Source organism: Papio anubis, chromosome 10, assembly GCF_008728515.1.
Source record: "Papio anubis isolate 15944 chromosome 10, Panubis1.0, whole genome shotgun sequence".
NCBI classification, from domain to species: domain Eukaryota; kingdom Metazoa; phylum Chordata; class Mammalia; order Primates; family Cercopithecidae; genus Papio; species Papio anubis.
In genome coordinates this window covers 43,262,278-43,284,332 of record NC_044985.1, presented here as the reverse complement: position 1 = coordinate 43,284,332, position 22,055 = coordinate 43,262,278, and the positions used below count along the sequence as shown (strand labels likewise).

Genomic DNA, 22,055 nt, shown 5'->3' with positions numbered 1-22,055 from the left:
GCAATGGCGCAATCTCGGCTCATGGCAACGTCCACCTCCTAGGTTCAAGCGATTCTCCTGCCTCAGCCTCCCAAGTAGCTGGGATTACAGGCATGAGCCACCACCCGGCTAAATTTGTATTTTTAGTAGAGACGGGGTTTCTCCGTGTTGGTCAGGCTGGTCTCAAACTCCTGGCCTCAGGTAATCCACCTGTCTCAGCCTTGCAACATGATGGGATTACAGGCTTGAGCCACCATGCTTGGCAGTCCCTCAGATTTCTTAAGTTTGTGGCCTGCCAGGAAGTGATCTTCCTTATCACTTAAAAGGCTGAGCCCCTGTAAGACAGGGACCAGGCTAGTTTTCTAGGGAGGGCTCGTAAAGTCGACATTAGTTCCTTAAAAGTAACTTGTTATACCTGTTTAAGTGAGCATAGTTCTCAAATATGACACTTTAGGTAAAATGTCAGTTGCTCAATAGGTTGAGTAGCTGGGATTACAGGCGTGTGCCACCAAGACCAGCTAATTTTTTGTATTTTTAGTAGAGACGGGGTTTCACCATGTTGGCCAGGCTGGTCCTTAAGTGATCCTCCCTCCCTGGCCTCCCAAACTGCTAGAATTACAGGCATGAGCCACCATATTCGGTTAACAGCTATATTTTATTTTTTATTTATTTTTGAGACAGAGTCTCACTTTTGCCACCACACCCAGTTAACAGCTATATTTTATTTATTTATTTATTTATTTATTTATTTATTTATTTATTTACTTATGTGACAGAGTCTAACTGTTGTCACCTGGCTGGAATGCAGTGGCTCAGTCTTGGCTCACTGCAACCTCTGCCTCCTGGGTTCAATTCTCCCTCAGCCTCCCAAGTAGCTGAGATTACAGATGCCTGGCTAATTTTTGTATTTTTAATAGAGACAGGGCTTCACCATGTTGGCCAGGCTGGTCTGTTTTACCAGGCTGCTCTCAAACTCCTGACCTTGTAATCCACCCACCTCGGCTTCCCAAAGTGTTGGGATTACAGGTCTGAGCCACCACACCCGCCCATAATTATTTCTTGAGTTTTCGATCAGTATTTCCTCCGAAAGTAAAATTATAATGGACAGTAAAGACATTGATACATTCCCAGGGATTTCTCATAAAACATAAGTTTTCTGAAATATTTGTACTAATAACACATTATCTATATAATATTAAACTAGGAAAAGCTAAATATCTCTCTTGATTTCACACTTTTCCCATGCAGTTCTTGTGAGAGTAACATATCAAGTACACCCAGTTCTTTCCAGCAGCTCTTTTTCTATGAAGTAAAAGAGTAAGTCGGCCAGGCGCAGTGGCTCACGCCTGTTGTCCGAGCACTTTGGGAGGCTGAGGCAGGCGGATCACAAGGTCAGGAGTTCAAGACCAGCCTGGCCAATATGGTGAAACCTTGTCTCTACAAAAACGAACTGGGCATAGTGGTGGGCACCTGTAATGCCAGCTACTCAGGAGACTGAGACAGGAGAATCGCTTGAACCCGGGAGGCGGAGATTGCAGTGAGCGGAGATCGTGCCATTGCACTCCAGCCTAGGCGACACAGCAAGACTCCGTCTCAGAAAAAAAAAAAAAAATAGGTCTATGTGGTCTTATTGAGGCACACTGGGAAATCTTAAAGATAGTTTGGTGTATTTAGTGTATTGTGAAAGTTTTATTTTATTTTTCTATATTTAGGATCTGACTGGGGGAACACAAATAGAGAGTTGTTAGGATATTTGGGGTTTGAGTGAGATAGAGTCGTGGCTGCCTGAGAAACAAGCTTTGGTTACTTATTTAATCAGAGTAACAATAAAACATAGACAGGAAAGCCTGGCTGGACGAGGTGGCTCACTCCTGTAATCCCATTACTTTGGGAGGCCAAGGCGGGCGGATCACCTGAGGGTATGGTGACACATGCCTGAAATCCCAGCTACTTGGGATGCTGAGGCGGGAGAATCGCTTGAACCTGCAAGGCGAAGGTTGCAGTGAGCTGACTTGCGTCGCTGCACTCCCCTGGGCAACAGAGCAAGACTCCATCTCAAAAAAAATTTAAAAAGGTGAGACCTTACCTCTTTCATACCTGAGGAGGAACCTATTCATTTTTTTTTCCTTTAGATGATCAAGGACATCATGAACTCAACCTAAGCACAGAAACTTATTCTGTTAGAATACAGGATTTCTGCTATTTAGGTACTTTACACAGAAGGTATAGAATAGCCTTTCACATTGAAGATGAAGGAATTAACTGGTATTCTAAGGAAGCAAGTCCATCAATGTTGAGTGAAATTTTCTAAAATTTAAAATGTTTCGAACATTTTAAATACTCAAATGAATTAGCAAGAAAAAAAACAGTCCCATCAAAAAGTGGGCTAAGGACATGAGTAGACAGTTCTCAAAAGAAGATATACAAATGGCCAACAAACAAGAAAAAAATGCTCAACAGCACTATTGATCAGGGAAATGCAAATCAAAACCACAATGCGATACCACCTTACTCATGCAAGAATGGCCATAATCAAAAAGCCAAAAAATAATAGATGTTGGCTTGAATGTGGTGAACAGTGAACACTTCTACACTGTTGTAGGAATGTTAACTGGTACAACTACTATGGAAAACAGTGTGGAGATTCCTTAAAGAACTAAAAGTAGAACAATCATTTGATCCAGCAATCCCACTACTGGATATCTACCCAGAAGAAAAGAAGTCATCATATGAAAAAGATATTAATTAATGGCGTTTGCAGCAACTTGAATAAGATGGGAGACTATTATTCTAAGTGAAGTAACTCAGGAATGGAAAACCAAACACTGTATGTTCTCACTCATAAGTGGGAGCTAAGCTATGATATGAGGATGCGAAGGCATAAGAATGACACAGTGGACTTTGGGGATTCAGGGGGAAAGGTCGGGAAGGGGGGCTGAGGGATAAAAGACTACAAATTGTGTGCAGTGTATACTGCTCAGGTGATGGATGCACCAAAATCTCACAGATCACCACTCATGTAACCAAACCCCACCTATTCCCCAGTACCCTATGGAAATAAAAAATTTAAAAATATAAAAACAGTGGAGAAAGAACAAAAATAAAATGTTTGGTAGCTTCTTTTCTATGTTAGCTGTTATAAATCAAGACAAATAAAATTTACTTTCTAGGTTATGTCCTTCATTTTTATATTCTTGAACTAACAGACATTTAGGGCAGTGCTTCTCTCTAACGGGATCTGTGGTGTCACACATATTTTTATAAAACTAAAATTTGCTAATATGCAATATATTAATCATTGTTGTCTTCAAATGGAACAGTAAATAAGCACTTAAAAATATGTCTCAGTCTTAATTTCCAATATGGTAAACATCAAGAGTTACAACCTATGTGAAATAAAAGCTCTTTTGGAGTCTTCCAACAAGTCTTTTTTTTTTTTTTTTTTTTTTTGAGATGGAGTCTCGCTCTGTCGCCCAGGCTGGAGTGCAGTGGCCGGATCTCAGCTCACTGCAAGCTCCGCCTCCCGGGTTTACGCCATTCTCCTGCCTCAGCCTCCCGAGTAGCTGGGACTACAGGCGCCCGCCACCTCGCCCGGCTAGTTTTTTTGTATTTTTTAGTAGAGACGGGGTTTCACCGCATTAGCCAGGATGGTCTCGATCTCCTGACCTCGTGATCCGCCCGTCTCGGCCTCCCAAAGTGCTGGGATTACAGGCTTGAGCCACCGCGCCCGGCCCCAACAAGTCTTAAGAGTATAAAGAGGCCAGGAGACCAAAATGCACAAGAATCCCTTCTTTAGAACAATACTACTCCTTTTTGAAAATAAATGCACACTCCGAGCTGTGATTCCGTGTCACTATTGCTCCTGGTATAGTCTGGTAAAAGAAAGACTTCAGCCAAATTTATTTAAGTGTTTAATTGAGCAAAGAACAATTCATGAATCAAGCAGCCTCCCGAGCCAGAGTAGACTCAGAGACTCCAGCATAGTGAAGTGGTGGAAGAAGATTTATGGACAGAAAAAGGAAAGTGACATACAGAAAACAGAAGTGAGGTACAGAAATAGCTGGATTGATTACAGCTTGGTGTTTGCCTTGGTTGAACACAGTTGGAACAATTAGCCACATTTGATTTGCCAAAACTGGGTGACTGGCACAAGAGCGGGCTATGAACTGTTTATACCTCCACTTGTTAGATATAGTTCAGAATGTACAGAGAAACCTTTAGGCTGAACTTAAAATATGTAAGGAGGCAGCTTTAGGCTAAACTTATGTAACAAATCTCAATGAATCATATTAGTTGTAACTTTTAGTTGAAGTGACTAATTTCTGTTTTACAGAGAAAAGTTGGAGATGAATAATTGAGAACTGTGTCATATACCAGCATTTTAGCAGGCAAGTAGAGTTCATGAGCACACACAACACCACTTTTTACAGCACACATATCTCTTTTTCACCTCTTAAAGTGGCAAAAATTGACACTTCCACTAACATGACCTAAAACAGCTTGTCATTAGTATATAAAAGCAAGAAACAAAAGCATATGTTTAGCCTGTAATCCCAGCACTTTGGGAGGTTGAGGTGGGCAGATCACCTGAGGTCAGGAGTTTGGGACCAGCATGACCAACATGGAGAAACCCGATCTCTACTAAAAATATAAAATTCACCAGGTATGGTGGCGCATGCCTGTGATCCCAGCTACTCAGGAGGATGAGGCAGGAGAATCACGTGAACCCAGGAGTTGGAGGTTGCGGGAAGCCGAGGTCATGCCATTGTACTCCAGCCTGGGCAACGAGCAAAACTCCGTTTGAAAAACAAACAAAAAAAAAAGTGTATGTTTAAAATGATGCATAGTAATCAATGTTTCAGTATTTTATCTTAATTAGAAGTTATTATGCATTGAATAATTATTTTATATCAGTCCAAAGTTTTAGGTTACCTAAAGATCTGAAAAGTATCTTCAAGCCACCATGCTACAAAATATACTTATTGTTGAAATAAAAATTTGTTGGGCCGTGCCTAGTGGCTTGGGCCTGTAATCCCAGCACTTTGGGAGGCTAAGGCAGGCAAATAGCTTGAGGTTAGGAGTTTGAGACCAGCCTGGGCAACATGGTGAAACCCTGTCTCTACAAAAACTACGAAAAATGCACTGGGTATGGTGGCATGCACCTGTAGTCCTAGCTGCTTGGGAGACTGAGCTGGGAGGATCCCTTGAGCCTGGGAGGCGGAGGCTGCAGCACGTCATAATCACACCACTGCACTCCATTCTGGGCAACAAAGCAAGATTACATGTCAAAAAAAAAAAAAAAAAAAACCTGTCAAAATAATGATTCAATTTACATGAACATGGAAATTTATCTGTTTCATGTTGTAAACATATAGGATTAATCCTAGCTTGTCTGATTGGTTAAAGCCATACATTTTTAAAATTTGAATTTATTAAATTAGTCCCATTTGCCAAAGATTTACCTTTCTTTTGTAAACTTGGGTTCTTAAGATCTTAAAAACTAAAATACTTAGTTTTTCTAATTATTTTTTGTTTTTTAATGCACATGCAGAATATTGGAAGTTCAGTGTTTTTATTGTCTGAGAATTTAGTTCAAAGAGAATTGAAAGGCCTGCAAATGGATAGTGGTGGAGGTTGCACACTGTTGTGAATGCACTTAATACCAGCTAATTGTACACTTAAAAATGGTTAAAGAATGTGCCTGATCTCTAATCTCTAAAGCAAAGCAGGGACAGGCCTGGTTAGTACTTGGATAGGAGAATGTAGGCTTTTTAAAAAACTGGCAAAAATGGCAAATGTTACATTACAGTAGTCCCTGCCTTGTCCCCGAGGAGATACGTTCCAAGACACTCAGTGGTTGCTGCCCAACCCCCAGTGGATGACTATGTTTTGTCAATCTAATAACTAGACAACTATTAGATGACTAACAGGCAGGTAGCGTTTATAGAGTGGATATGCTGGACAAAGGGATGATTTGTGTCCCGGGCAGGATGGAGGGGGAAGGCATGAAATTTCATTATGCTACTCAAAATGGCACACAATTTAAAACTTGTGAATTGTTGATTCCTAAAATTTTCCTTTTATTATTTTTGGACGTTGGCCAACTGCTCGTAACTGAAACCTCACAGTAAAAACATGGATAAGTGGGGACTACTGGTATGTGTATTTTACCATGAAAAACAACCCCCAAAACATTTCTGAAAGGGACAGATAACTTGGTATGATGCCCTAGATAGGACATAATCTTTTTTTTCCCTTTGTTAAAGTCTTCCACAATTTTTCCTCGCAGGAACATTATTGTTAAGAGGGGTAAGATTTCAACTGATAGAATACATAGAAGTACATTCCAGATTCTACAAAGGTAAAATACAGAGATTTGGCCAAAGTTTGCATGATCACTGAGGAAAATAATGATAGATAAAGGTGAGAATATAGATTTTGGCCATACTCTTTGTTCTCTGATGGCACAGATTGCATATCATATGTTTTATTAAGTGAACATGAATTTTCTTTTTATTACTTTAGTTGTCATATGGAGTGGGGGGCTTAAATTTTTGTTTCCCTTGGCAGTAGAGTAGGCCCATGTGGCGTGAGTTTTGGCCAAACTGCATCACAAATCTTAAGACTTTGCTTAGTCGTTTATTTACTAAGTATCTTCTCCAGGCAGGGAACTCAGTGTTGGGGTGAGAGGGAATAAAGAGATGAATAAGATACTTTATTAATTTATCTAATTCTGTTTAGCAAATATTTCAAAACTTAACAGGTTAAAACATATTTGTTATTGGAGTTTCTGTAGTTCAGGAATCTGGTAGTGGCTTAGTTAGGTGGTTTTGGCTTAAGGTCTCTCAAGAGGTGGCTGTCACACTGTCAGTTGGGGCAGCAGTCATTGCAAGGCCCAACTAGGGCTAGAAGATCTGCTTCCAAGTTCATATAGTCCTTGGCAGGCCTTTTTTCCTTGTCCCTGTTCTGTTGGTGGGAGGCCTTAGTTCTTGATCACATGGTCATTTCCATGGTGCTGTGTCTGACATGGCAACTTGCTTCCACCAAAGTGAGTGGATGAGATTGAGACAGACAGTCTCTTTTGAGAATGGGAATGTTGTGAGAGAGGAAAGAAGATAATTTTGAATATAAAGCAACTTGGAAAAGAACAAGCAGTTTAAAAAAATCTGTTAAAGTCATGTTATTGGGCCAGGTGCAGTGGCTCATACCTGTAATCCCAGCACTGGGAAACTGAGGCAGGAGAATGGCTTAAGCCTAGGAGTTTAAGACCAGCCTAGGCAATATAGCAAGACCCTGTCTCTAAAAATAAATAAATAAATGAATAAAGAAAATTCATGATATTGAATATTTACAGACTTAACATGATCCCAGAATTTCTTAGTAAATCTACTGAGGAAATGTCCATTCCAGACACATTGTATGTAATTTATTGATACACAGTATATCTATGTGGAAGATTCATATTAACAGATAGGTCTATTTGTTTTTTTTTCTTTTTCTTTGTTTTTTTGTTTGTTTGAGACAGTGTCTTACTCTGTTGCCCAGGCTGGAGTTTGGTGGTGCAAACATGGCTCACTGTAGCCTCAACCTCCCAGGCTCAGCAGATCCTCACGCCTCAACCTCCTGAGTAGCTGGGAATACAGGCACCCACCATCATGCCTGGCTAATTTTAATAATTTTTGTAGAGATAGCGTCTTGCCTTGTTGCCCAGCCTGGTCTCGAACTTAAATGTAGCTGCTTTGCTTAGCTTAAAGGGCCATGTTAGAATCAATTATTTTAAAGAAAGTAAGAGTTTAAAGTGAATTCCTAACTAGGATCACAAAATATGATAGAATATTTTTTAAAAAGCATTACTTCAAGTACTGTGATTTTTGCTAGAAAATGAATCTGGGCATTTGATAATTTCTGGTTTTGTTTTTTGGGTTTTGGGCCACCCATAGTAGGAGTGGAATCAAATTTCTAGAAAAGTTATCAGTAAAATTTAAATATGTTTTCATGAAAACAATCAAGGAAAAATATTGGAATGGCAAGGTCCTCCCTTTGAGTATTTTTAAGGTTGTATGAACTGCAATTTCCTTCTTTTAAAAAATATTTTAGATTATTTTCTTAAAATTAAATTACTGTATATGCCATTCAATACTTTGACTCTCCCCACTTAGCTGTTATCTGAAAGTGGTTCCTTCTGTTTTCCTTATCCTACCTTTGTTGCCATAGAAACAGAAGTAGACTGGGGAACTGGCAAGAAACCCAGCAACTGAAATTAATGAGATAACTCTTCACCTGTAGTTGCCATGTCCCATTACAACTCCTGTTCTAATGGAAGTAAGTGTGTAATGGAAGCCTGTTGATCAGAAAAAAAAAGTCTGGAACTTAATTTTCATTTGCTTCAGAGTTGTTCACTTGCCTAGAAAGCTTTTAGGAAAGAGCTCTTTTAATAGTTGGAAAAGAACTTTTCATTTCTATGTAATGGTTATACTTTTAAATGTTTATAATGTGATTTTTATTCATAAGTAGTAACATCTACTTTTTAGGCAATGAGATTTGATATTATTTCATGTCAGCCCACTGTGGACAAAATGTTTTCACAGATACTACTTAAGTGAACCTAGAAACAGAGATATAGATTTTATAATCTGATAAGAATGCATTAAAATACTATTAAATGTAAGCAGATTTAATGTTACATGTTTATCAACTCAAGAAATGTTTAAAAATAAAAATTTTAAATGTAAAAATGATTTTTAAAAGCTAGTTAGAAGCCTTTTAAAAGTGCTGTTTTACACTTTTTATTTTCCTCTTGAAATGTAAGTAAATCTGATAAAGTCCAGATTGTGAATAGAAGAACTATTAGAGATTGCTAAAAATTTGCTTCTTTCCATTTCACCATGCCCCCCCGCCATTTTTGCAATTAGGGAATAGCATACCGTTTTAAAATTATTTTGCTTTGAGACCCTGAGTTAAAGCATCTTTTCACTGATTGTTATCTTTAAAATTTTCAATTCTTATATCTAATCTATTCCCGTATATGTTTGTTTGTTTGTTTGTTTATTTATTTTTAATCGGACTTTTGCTCTTTCTCCCAGGCTGGAGTGAAGTCGCACGATCTTGTCTCACTGCATCCTCTGCCCCTGGGTTCAAGCAATTCTCCTGCCTCAGCCTCTCTAGTAGCTGGGATTATAGGCACCCACCACCACGTCTGGCTAAGTTTTTGTATTTTTAGTAGAGATGAGATTTCACTATGTTGGCCAGGCTGGTCTTGAACTCCTGGCCTCAGGTAATCCACCCACCTTGGCCTCCCAAAGTGTTAGGATTACAGGCGTGAGCCACCACACCTGGCCTATTTTTGAGGAGCTTTTACTTGTTTTTTGTTTTTGTTTTTTTTTGAGTGGATGATTAACAATAGCCAGTTCTTGCTGGGTGGTTTTTTGTTGTTGTTATTGTTTGTTTGTTTGTTTGAGATGGAGTCTTGCTCTTGTTGCCCAGACTGGAGTACAGTGGCATGATCTTGGCTCACTGCAACCTCTGCCTCCCAGGTTCAAGTGATTCTCCTGCCTCAGCCTCCCAAGTAGCTGGGATTACAGGTGCCTGCCACCATGCCTGGCTAATTTTTGTATTTTTAGTAGAGATGGGTTTTTACCACATTGGCCAGGCTGGTCTCGAACTCCTGACCTCAAATGATCTGCCTGCCTCGGCCTGCCAAAGTGCTGGGATCACAGGTGTGAACCACCGGGCCCGGCCTTGCTGGGTATCCTTAAATCTGGTTGACTTAAAGGTTTGGGAAATTCTTCTTAGACTACGTTATTTTAGACTCCTGTCTTCTATAATGATGGTCTTAGAACTATTTTGTGTTTCCCTATCAATAAAAATGTTTTGGAGCATGGATCACCAGTATATTTGTTTATGGATTATATAAATTTACTAATATTCTAGTATTTTATGTCAGATATACACTAATATATATAAACGAAATAGGATGACATAAAGATTATATAAACAGTGTCTTAAGATATTTTGCTAACTGCAAATGCTTTATATTCTTATTAGCCAGTTTCTCAAAGTGAATTAGAAACTTAGGGTGATTGTTAACAATAATAAATATGGTAACTCAAATAGTTTCTTCTTAAATTTATAGTTATTTTTTGGCTGAGATCATTGTTTTTTCCTCACAGTGTGGCTGGTAACTAGCAGCAAAAGCATCAGCTTTCGCACTTTGTGTTATTTCTTGTGATCCTGTTAACTAGTATTATGTTTAATCCATGTGTTTTTTGGAACGAATCTTTTTAAAGACCTCTCACTTTTTATGAAAGTTTGCTTAGAATAGTATAATTTATAAATCTACTTCATTATAGACCCATAAATTATGATTCTGAGCAGTGTGAGTAAGGATACCACTGTGAGTTCCTCTACAATGTGGAATTCACATTCTTCCTGCCAGGTAGCTTGGCATAAAAAGCGTAATATTCAATCCTGTGAGTGGCAGCAGTCTTCATCCATGTGTTAAATATTAGTAGTTAGCAAACTTTTCTTGTTCTCTTAATAAAAGTTAGATTCTTTATGATTTCTTCCCACATTTTAAAAGACCATCTTGAAAATCCTGCTTTTGAAGAAATTAGTTTGTTTAATTCTGGCATCTGCATGTAGACTTTAGATGCCATATTTTCTTTCTGGTCCTTACTGCTTCAACCTGCCTTTAGTCTTTTTGCTTATGTATATCTCCCTAAGGTAGAGTGGCTGACTATATAAAATGTGTTCCCAGTATTTGAGGAAATAATTTCATATTACAATTTTTATTTTACTTACATTTTGTTTTTGTTTTAGAGATGCATGGCAAGTATTTTCTATGGAATATATGATTTATTTATAAATAAAGTCAAAAAGAGCTACAAAGCTAAGCACTGGTTCTCATCTCAGGGTCTGCTTATTCACCTAGGGAGCATTTTTTAATGTGTTGTATGTTTTGGTTTGTCATAATGACTAAACCGAGCTACTGATATTGAGTCTGCAGGGCCAGCAGTGCTAAACATCTGCAAAGTTTGGGATGGACCCTCCCCACTGAAGAATTGTCTTCGTTGGGGAAATAATGGACTGTGGTCATATTTAAGAGAGGTGTGTGTGTGTGTGTGTGTGTGTGTGTGTGTGAAGATCTTACTCTGTTGCCCAGGCTGGAGTGCAGTGGCCAGTCATAGCCCACTGCAGCCTCCAACTTCTGGGCTCAAGTAGTTCTCTCACCTTGGCCTCCCAAGGTGTTGAGATTACAGGCATGAACCACTACACCCAACCTATATCGGAGTTATTGTTGGCTGAGATGATTCACCATTAATTCATAAATATATCTTATAGATTAAAATGAAGGCTCATTTAAATATGGTTATATAATGGTAAGGTGTTACCACATTTTGTTTCATTTGGCAAGCAGGTTTTTTGTTTTTTTTTTTTTCTGTTGAGCCAGGGTCTTGGTCTGTGTGTTACCCAGGCTGAAGTGTAATGGTACAATCATATCTCACTGCAGCCTCAAGCTCCAGACTCAAGCTATCCTTCTGCCTTAGCCTCCCGAGTAGATGGGACTACAGACACATGCCACCATGTTCAGCTAATTTGTGTAATTTTTAGTAGAGAGGGGGTCTCAACTATGTTGCCCAGGCTGATCTTAACACTCCAAGGCTCAAGCAGTGCGCTCACATTGGCCTCCGAAAGTGTTGGGATTACAGGCGTTACCCACTGCTCCTGGCCTTTTTTTGTTTTGTTTTTGCTCTTGATATATTGTATACAATTGCAGCATTGAACAACTACTTTGGTAATTCATTTTGCTTCTTTCTGTTCGCAGACTAGTAGGGGAAAACAGTCATGTAAATAATTACTGTATAGTATGATAAGTACATCCGGAGAATTAGATTTAATGTAAAAGGTAGCTCTGAGAGGGGTAAGGTTTTAGGGAGAAATGCACCAGATTGTTAAACTTTGAGGGCAAGGACTGCATCTTAAAAGTTACATATTTACAATACAGCACTGGGCCTTAAACTTGGTAATTTAGTCAATAAATATTAGCTGGTTAAAAAGTTTCGATTTTAGTGAATTTTTGATGAGTGAATTGAAGTATGTCCAGATGTGCAAAGTGGGAAAGGACAGGCAGGTTTAAAGTTCAGGTATTGTAGGAAGTGCTGGCACATAACATTGGAAGGTGAGGTTTAGATAGGCAATTAAGAAAGTTGCAGGTGATAGGATATTATTAAAGTTTTTCCTCCCATTTTTATGTTAAGTTATTAAAAAGGGGAAGAGACATGATTAGGTTTAGTGAGATTTAGGTTTTAGGAAGGTATGTCTATTGGCATTGTGGAAGATGTACTTGAGGGAGGAGAGAAATGTTATTTCTTAGGTAGTGAACTCTTCAGATCTTAGGTAGTGAACTCTTGTAAGATCTTGTAGGATCAAACTGTTAGTGGAAAATCTAAATTTTAGCTTTTATACATCAATTTATTTTTTAGTTTTAGAGTTTATATTATGCAAACCTCAGTATATTCTATCTGGAATAATTTTAATTTTTCAATACATTTTTATTCTTTAGTTTTTAAAAAATGTTTTATGCTATTTTTAAGTAGGGACAGGATCTCATTTTGTTGCTCAGGTTGTTCTTGAACTCCTAGTCTCAAGCAGTCCTCCTGCCTCAGTCTCCCAAAGTGCTAAGATTTAAGTCTTTTAATGTTCAAGATAAATAATTCATTTATATCAGTAGTGTTTGGATACAGAACAAAAGTAATAATTATTGGTCTTCCTTAAATTTTTTTTTCTTTAGTAAGATACTTAGAAGCCTGAAGTTGATAAACTGGTTCAACTGAAAATGGATTGATAACACTTTTAAGGTAGCTTGGTAGCAAGGTTAGTAGTAATTTACAAGAAAAATTCTGAATTCTATGTAGGTGATTTATTTATGTTTGTTCAGCAGATTTGCGTATACAGCCGAGCACTTTCCCTACAAAAAATCAAAACAAAACTGTTTGGGTCACAAAATAAAACACATTTTCAAGGGTTAAGTAATAACTTTTAGTCTTGAGATCCTCACAAATTCTTTTTTGCTGTGTCAGATGTAAAAAATTATAATCGTAATATCATTACCACAATGTATAGATGATCAATAAACAGTAAATAGCAATGGGTTCTTAGGTTTAATGTGAAATTTTAAAGTTAAAGCTGATGTTGTAAAATAATTACTATAAAAACAATAATCTACTTCTAAGCACATATAAAATGACTGACTTGTACATTCAGATTCTGAGTATGAAATCTGCCTTACTCATAGTTTCTGAGTTAGCAGTGTAAAGGTGACTTTTGCCAAAAATTTGTAAAAAAAAGTCATTTATTTAAGCCAATAATGTTGAAAAGATTAGCTTTAAATAAGCATTTAGGCAGCAAGCAGGTCACACCTTCTAATAAGAGAGGAAACTGAAAAACTTGAAAGCAGTCTGGCTGGGGCCATTTAGCATAGGGACAAAGTCCTAGTCATTGAATGAGGGCATCACTATATTACAGTGATAAAACTAACACGTAGGAAATATCAAACTGATTTTATTAAATAATTCTGGGTATCAGAAATTGACAATTAAGGAGAAAGAAGTCTGTTAACCATTTTATTTAGAATATTTCTAGTATGGATACTTAACATATTTAAAAATGGCTTTTAACCATTATTTGCAAAATTTACAGCAACAGACTTCTTATCCAATGCAATTGGATTTGATAGCTATTCATTTAATCAAAAAGGTCAAAACAGGAAATCATAAAAAATATATATGCATATAAATGTAAACATTTAATGCAATTTTCACATTCATTTACCATATTTTTTTATGTGTCTGTTGAGGGCCAGACAATATTTTATCTGTGAAGATGGATCCCCTAATTGTAAATCATTGTGTTTTTTGCAACTACATCCCTAAAATAGAAGTTTCATATCACATTCTTTAAAGTGGAGCAAGCCACTTTACTCTTACAGCCAATTGTCTTCCTGTCTTCTTGACTTCTCTACCTGCACACTGATGAGGCATCTTAAATTTAACATGTTCAGTGTCAAAAGTTTGACTTCACCACTCAAGTCTATCCCTATAACAGTCTTCCCCATCTTAGTGACAACTCATTCTTACTGCACATATCGAGAAAACGCTATTGTATTAGTCTGTTCTTGCACTGCTATAAAGAAATACCTGAGACTGGGTAATTTATAAGGAAAGAGGTTTAATTGGCTTATGGTTCCGAAGGCTGTACAGGAAGCATAGTGGCATCTGCTTCTGGGGAGGTTTCAGTAAGCTCCCAATCATGACAGCAGGCAAAGGGGGAGCAGGCATATCATATGGTGAAAGCAGGAGCAAGCGAGAGAGTGGCCAGGTGCTATACACTTTTAAATGACTAGATCTCCCAAGAACTCACTATTGCAAGAACAGTACCAAGGGGATGGTCCTAGGCCATTCATGAGAAATCCACCCCTATGATCCAATCACCTCCCGCCAGGCTCCACCTTTAATATTGGAGATTACATTTCAACATGAGATTTGGTGAGGACACAGATCTAAACCACGTCCTGTCATCCTTGACTCCATTCTTGTCTACATTCTTGACTCTTCTTTTCTGTATCTTAACTCCTCCCATATCCCACTTATAAGGCGTCAACAAATTGTGTTGATTCTACTTTCAAAATCTATTCGAATTCTCACCACGTTTTTCATCACCTTCACTGTTCTGTGGCCCAGGTTACTATCATCTCTTGGTTATTTGTAGTGGCCTTCTGAATGGCTACTACTCCTACTCCCGAGTCTGTTCTCAACATAGCAACCAAAGTGATCCTCTTAAAACCTAAATCAGGCTCACGCCTATAATCCCAGCACTTTGGGAGGCCGAGGCAGGCGGATCACCTGAGCTCAGGAGCTCTAGACCAGCCTGGCCAACATGGCGAAACCCCATCTCTACTGAAAATACAAAAATTAGCTGGGTGTGGTGGTGGCGCCTGTAATCCCAGCTACTTGGGAGGCTTAGGCAGGAGAATCATTTGAACCTGGGAGGCAGAGGTTGCAGTGAGCTGAGATTGCGCCATTGTACTCTAGCCTGGGCAACAAGAGCGAGACTCCATCTCAAAAAAAAAAAAAAAAAAAGAATATATTTCAGATTTTTTACAGGTAAAATAACAAATTATGCATTGGAATTTTTTTACTTATATGTATAAGTATTTTGTGTTGCTGTGTATTCTACATAATTATACAAATTTTTTGTTGCGTTAGCTTTCAAAATCCTTATAAAACTGTAGGCAATTCATAAACAAAATAGGCAAATTGAAAAATTATCTTGGGTTGATATTTAGTCATTTACTTAACTATTGATTATTATAAGCATTTAAGTGTTCCCAATGTGTATTTTTATAGGTAACGCCTCAGTGAATATCTTACGAAGTCTTTAATTCAGTAATCTGGAGATACATTCTGTTAGAAGAAATGCATTAAATTTCATATTTATAAAAGAGCCAATATATTTTTGTTGTGAAAAATTTATTTTAAGTAATATGAACAGCCAGGCCCAGTAGCTCACACCTGTAATCCAAGCACTTTGGGAGGCTGAGGTGGGCTGATCACTGGAGTCCAGGAGTTCAAGACGAGCCTGGGCAACATAGTGGGACCCCATCTCTTAAAAAAAGTACAAAAATTATTTAGACATTGTAGTGCTGGCCTGTTGTCCCAGCTACTCCAGAGGCTGAGCTTGAACCTGGGAGGTTGAAGCTGCGGTGAGCCGTGATCGCGCACTGCACTCCAGCTTGGGTTACAGAATCTCAAAAAAAAGTATGTGAACTTACCCAGTGCATTTATGTTTTCTGTTGGCTACTTATTTGTATTACAAAACGATATATTCTTACCGGAGAAACTCAAATCTGTCCATTCATAAAGTAGATGTATTCCCTTTGGCCCTGCTGATTGCAATTTCCAGAATTACTTTAAAATGGTTTGCTGTGCATTCTTTCAGACTTTTTTATATGCATATGAATATATATACTTATTTTTTAAAAGCTAGTTAAGTATGCATTATTTCGTAGTTTGATTATATATTTTACCTATGTCACAGAAGTCTGCCATGTGAATATGTATAAATGTGTTTTCTTTGAAAAGATTATACAGTGACGTGTAAGCATTTTTTAAATTATACTTTAAGTTCTAGGGTACATGTGCACAACGTGCAGGTTTGTTACATATATATACACGTGCCATGTTGGTGTGCTGCACCCATTAACTCGTCATTTACATTAGGTATATCTCCTAATGCTGTCCCTCCCCACTCGCCCCGCCCCACAACAGGCCCCCGTGTGTGATGTTCCGGACCCTGTGTCCAAGTGTTCTCATTGTTCAGTTCCCACCTGTGAGTGAGAACATGCGATGTTTGATTTTCTGTCCTTGCAATAGTTTGCTCAGAATGATGGTTTCCAGCTTCTTCCACGTCTCTACAAAGGACATGAACTCATCCTTTTTTATGGCTGCATAGTATTCCATGGTGTGTATGTGCCACATTTTCTTAATCCAGCCTATCATTGATGGACATTTGGATTGGTTCCAAGTCTTTGCTATTGTGAATAGTGTCGCAGTAAACATACGGGTGCATGTGTCTTTATAGCAGCATGATTTGTAATCCTTTGGGTGTATACCCAGTAATGGGATGGCTGAGTCAAATGGTATTTCTAGTTCTAGATCCTTGAGGAATCACCACACTGTCTTCCACAATGGTTGAACTAGTTTACAGTCCCACCAATAGTGTAAAAGTGTTCCTATTTCTCCACATTCTCTCCAGCACCTGTTGTTTCCTGACTTTTTAATGGTCGCCATTCTAACTGGTGTGAGATGGTATCTCATTGTGGTTTTGATTTGCATTTCTCTAATGGCCAGTGATGATGAGCATTTTTTCATGTGTCTGTTGGCTGCATAAATGTCTTCTCTTGAGAAGTGCCTGTTCATATCCTTTGCCCACTTTTTGATGGGGTTGTTTGATTTTTTTCTTGTAAATTTGTTTAAGTTCTTTGTCAATTCTGGATATTAGCCCTTTGTCAGATGGGTAGATTGTAAAAATTTTCTCCCATTCTGTAGGTTGTCTGTTTACTCTGATGGTAGTTTCTTTTGCTGTGCAGAAGCTTTTTAGTTTAATTAGATCCCGTTTGTCAATTTTGGCTTTTGTCGCCATTATTTTTGATGTTTTAGTCATAAAGTCCTTGCCCATGCCTATGTCCTGAATGGTATTGCCTAGGTTTTCTTCTAGGGTTTTTATGGTTTTAGGTCTAACATTTAAGTCTTTAATCCATCTTGAATTAATTTTTGTATGAGGTGGAAGGAAGGGATCCAGTTTCAGCTTTCTACTTATGGCTAGCCAATTTTCCCAGCACCATTTATTAAATATAGGGAATCATTTCCCCCATTGCTTGTTTTTGTCAGGATTGTCAAAGATCAGATGGTTGTAGATGTGTGGTATTATTTCTGAGGGCTCTGTTCTGTTCCATTGGTCTATATCTCTGTTTTGGTACCAGTACCATGCTGTTTTGGTTACTGTAGCCTTGTAGAATAGTTTGAAGTTAGGTAGCATGATGCCTCCAGCTTTGTTCTTTTGGCTTAGGATTGTCTTGGCAATGCGAGCTCTTTTTTGGATCCATATGAAGTTTAAAGTAGTTTTTTCCAATTTTGTGAAGAAGTCATTGGTAGCTTGATGGGGATGGTATTGAACCTATAAATTACCTTGGGCAGTATGGCCATTTTCGTGATGTTGATTCTTTCTATCCATGAGCATGGAATGTTCTTCCATTTGTTTGTGTCCTCTTTTATTTCATTGAGCAGTGGTTTGTAGTTCTCCTTGAAGAGGTCCTTCACATCCCTTGTAAGTTGGATTCCTAGGTATTTTATTCTCTTTGAAGCGATTGTGAATGGGAGTTCACTCATGATTTGGCTCTTCTCGATTGTTGGTGTATAGGAATGCATGTGATTTTTGCACACTGATTTTGTATCCTGAGACTTTGCTGAAGTTGCTTATCAGCTTAAGGAGATTTGGGGCTGACACGATGGGGTTTTCTAAGTATACAATCATGTCATCTGCAAACAGGGACAATTTGACTTCCTCTTTTCCTAATCAAATACCCTTTATTTCTTTCTCTTGCCTGATTGACCTGGCTAGAACTTCCAACACTATGATGAATAGGAGTGGTGAGAGAGGGCATCCCTGTCTTGTGCCAGTTTTCAAAGGAATGCTTCCAGTTTTTGTCCATTCAGTATGATATTGGCTGTGGGTTTGTCATAAATAGCTCTTACTGTTTTGAGATACGTCCCATCAATACCTAGTTTATTGAGAGGTTTTAGCATGAAGGGCTGTTAAATTTTGTCAAAGCCCTTTTCTGCATCTATTGAGATAATCATGTGGTTTTTGTCTTTGGTTCTATGATGGATTACGTTTCCTGATTTGTGTATGTTGAACCAGCCTTGCATCCCAGGGATGAAGCCAGCTTAATCGTGGTGGATAAGCTTTTTGATGTGCTGCTGGATTCGGTTTGCCGGTATTTTATTGAGGATTTTTGCATCGATGTTCATCAGGGATATTGGACTAAAATTCTCTTTTTTTGTTGTGTCTCTGCCAGGTTTTGGTATCAGGATGATGCTAGCATTAAAATGAGTTAGGAAGGATTCCCTCTTTTTCTATTGATTGGAATAGTTTCAGAAGGAATGGTACCAGCTCCTTTGTATCTCTGGTAGAATTCGGTTATGAATCCATCTGGTCTTGAACTTTTTTTCGTTGGTAGGCTATTAATTATTGCCTCAATTTCAGAGCTTGTTATTGGTCTATTCAGGGATTCACCTTCTTCCTGGTTTAGTCTTGGGAGCGTGTATGTGTCCAGGAATTTATCGATTTCTTCTAGGTTATCTTGTTTATTTGCGTAGAGGTGTTTATAGTATTCTCTGATGGTAGTTTGTATTTCTGTGGGATCGGTGGTGATATCCCCTTTATCATTTTTTATTGCGTCTATTTGATTCTTCTCTCTTTTCGTCTTTATTAGTCTTGCTAGTCATTTGTCAATTTTGTTGATCTTTTCAAAAAACCAGCTCCTGGATTCATTGCTTTTTTGAAGGGGTTTTTGTGTCTCTATCTCCTTCAATTCTGCTCTGATCTTAGTTATTTCTTGTCTTCTGCTAGCTTTTGAATTTGTTTGCTGTTGCTTGTGTAGTTCTTTTCATTGTGATGTTAGGGTGTCAATTTTAGATCTTTCCTGCTTTCTCATGGGCATTTAGTGCTGTAAATTTCCCTCTACACACTGCTTTAAATATGTCCCATAGGTTGTGGTATGTTGTGTCTTTGTTCTCATTGGTTTCAAAGAACATCTTTATTTCTGCCTTCATTTCATTATGTACCCAGTAGTCATTCAGGAGCAGGTTGTTCAGTTTCTGTGTAGTTGAGTGATTTTGAGTGAGTTTCTTAATCCTGAGTTCTAGTTTGATCGCACTGTGGTCCTAGAGACAGTTTGTTATAATTTCTGTTCTTTTACATTTCCTGAGGAGTGCTTTACTTCCAACTATGTGGTCAATTTTGGAATAAGTGCGATGTGGTGCTGAGAAGAATGTATATTCTGTTGATTTGGGGTGGAGAGTCCTGTAGATGTCTATTAGGTCTGCTTGGTGCAGAACTTAGTTCAATTCCTGGATATCCTTGTTAACTTTTTGTCACGTTGATCTGTCTAATGTAAGCATTTTAAAATCATTCCATTGTTGAGGGACATGTAGTTTGTCTCCCATTTTGGGAAACATTGGGTTACACAAAAATATTTTCTTTTCTGCATTATGGATCTCCAAAAGGGGCAAAGGGTGTGCACAATTTTCTGAACTTATTTTACCCTAGAACTTTTCTTTTTTTCATGGACTGTGAATTTTTCAAAGAGTGTATTATATCACTGATACTCCATTAAAAGTATTTTAAGCTCTTGTCAATCTTCTTGTTTTACTTATATGAAAATTAAGACTGAGTTAATAGATAATTGAAACCACAGTCTGTTTCTTGACTCTGTTGTTCAGTGTTGTTCCTTTTGCTTTGAATTTTTATCTTCATTTAGTACTCTTTCCTGAATTCAAATAAGAAAGCTAAGCACTAGAGTTTTTATAAGGGAAAAAAACAGTTTTCATGTGTTGATACTAGGAAGTGTTAAAATTTGTATTTCTTTAGGTTTTTCTTTTTGTTAGCAGGTGATATCTTGGTAGGTAATTAATGACAAGTAAAAACAAGTGAGGTTTCAGACAGTTTGATGTAGCTTTCTTTAAATTACTTAAGTCCTCTAACACAAATGAACCAGTTCTTTTCTTATGTTGAATCATTCTTTTAATTACTTTAAGAATAGCTTGAAAAGCAGTATTATAAGTTTCAGTGTGTTTAGTAAATTTCTTAGCTGTTTCTTTAGTTTTTCTCCTTAAGGTGCCTACTTTTATTTCTTGTGGTGTATAAAAGGACTTTGGTCAATCTAAACTGAAGCAGATATGTTTTAAGATGAGATATTGTTGAGTCTTGTCACATAATTGTTATTAGTTTTCATCTTTCCCTAGGCTGTCAGGTTCCTCTAATCTTAGGGCACATTTAAAGTACTTTTCCTCCCTAACTTAACATTTGCTTGGATCAAGCAAATCATTTTGTGTAGTGAAAACAATCATTGGACCAAGAACTGGTATCCGCTTTTAGTTCTTTTTCAAATTTATTTAAAGAAATCAAAATAGTATTTTTCTGATTATAAAGGTAATGCATACTTATAGAAAGTGTAACTTAATGCAGAAAGAATTTTTTAAAGACAGTTAAATCCCTTAAAATTCTACTATTTGGAGCTAACCTTGTTAACGTGGTAAATGCTCTTCCCTATAAATATACACACACATTTATAAAAATAAGGTCATAGTCTATTGGTTTGTAATTTACCTTTTTAAACAATAATATGTTCTGGAATATGTTATTTCTTAAGTTAATTTTTTTTAGAGATAGGATTTCACTCTGTCACCTAGGATGGAGTGCAGTGGTACCATCATGGCTCACTGCGGCCTTGACCCCCTGGGCTCAAATGATCCTCCTGCCTCATCCTTACGAGTAGCTGGGACTAGAGGCATTCACCACTGCACCCAACTAATTTTTAAAATTTTTGGAAAAATGGGGGTCTCACTGTGTTGCTCAGGCTGGTCTTGAACTCCTGGGCTCGAGTAGTCTTCCAACCTCGTTCTCCCAAAGGGCTGAGAATACACGTATAAGCCACCGTTCCTAGCCACGCTTTCTTTTTTTTTTTTTTTTTTTTTTTTGAGACACAGTCTCGCGCTGTAGCCCAGACTGGAGTGCAATGGCGTGATCTCCGCTCACTGCAACCTCTGCCTCCGGGGTTCAAGCGATTCTTCTGCCTCAGCCTCCCAAGTGACTGGAACTACAGGCGTAGGCCACCATGCCCGACTAATTTTTTGTATTTTTAGTAGAGACAGGGTTTCACCATGTTAGCCAGGATGGTCTCTGTCTCCTGACCTTGTGATCCGCCCGTCTCGGCCTCTCAAAGTGCTGGGGTTACAGGCGTGAGCCACCGCGCCCGGCCACACTTTACTTTTTAAACTAGTGTAGAGAATATAAATTATTAATAACTGCAGATCATTTTATGGATATACTGTAATTTAATTATTGTCCATTAATAGACATTTAAATGATTTCTAAGTTTTCCAAACTATTAAAGTTCTATGATGAGCATTTTATGGATGTGACTTTTTACCCTTGTGATTATCTGCACAGGTTAAATTCCTGAAAGCGAAATTGCTGGATCAATTTTTTTTTTTTTTTTTTGAGATATGGTTTCACTCTTGTTGCCCAGGCTGGAGTGCGATGGTGCAATCTCGGCTCACTGCAACCTCTGTCTCCTGGGCTCAAGTGATTCTCCTGCGTCAGCCTCCCGAGTAGCTGGGATTACAGGCGTGTGCCACCACGCCTGGCTAATTTTGTATTTTTAGTAGAAACGGGGTTTCTCCATATTGGTCAGGCTGGTCTCAAACTCCTGACCTCAGGTGATCTGCCCGCCTCGG

General features: G+C 38.1%; 1 protein-coding gene across 34 annotated transcripts in view; it reads left to right on the top strand.

The window, feature by feature from the left end:
- Positions 1-22,055, top strand: part of BAZ2B (bromodomain adjacent to zinc finger domain 2B) — a 407,614-nt gene that overhangs the window by 104,187 nt on the left and 281,372 nt on the right. The window contains exon 1 of one of the 34 annotated variants that reach the window (XM_031651782.1): positions 7,639-8,301. The exons of the other annotated variants lie outside the window; for them this stretch is intronic. The gene's annotated coding sequence lies outside the window, so the exon portion shown is untranslated. Of the gene's footprint in view, positions 1-7,638; positions 8,302-22,055 lie in introns of those variants that run through there. 34 annotated transcript variants of the gene reach the window in all.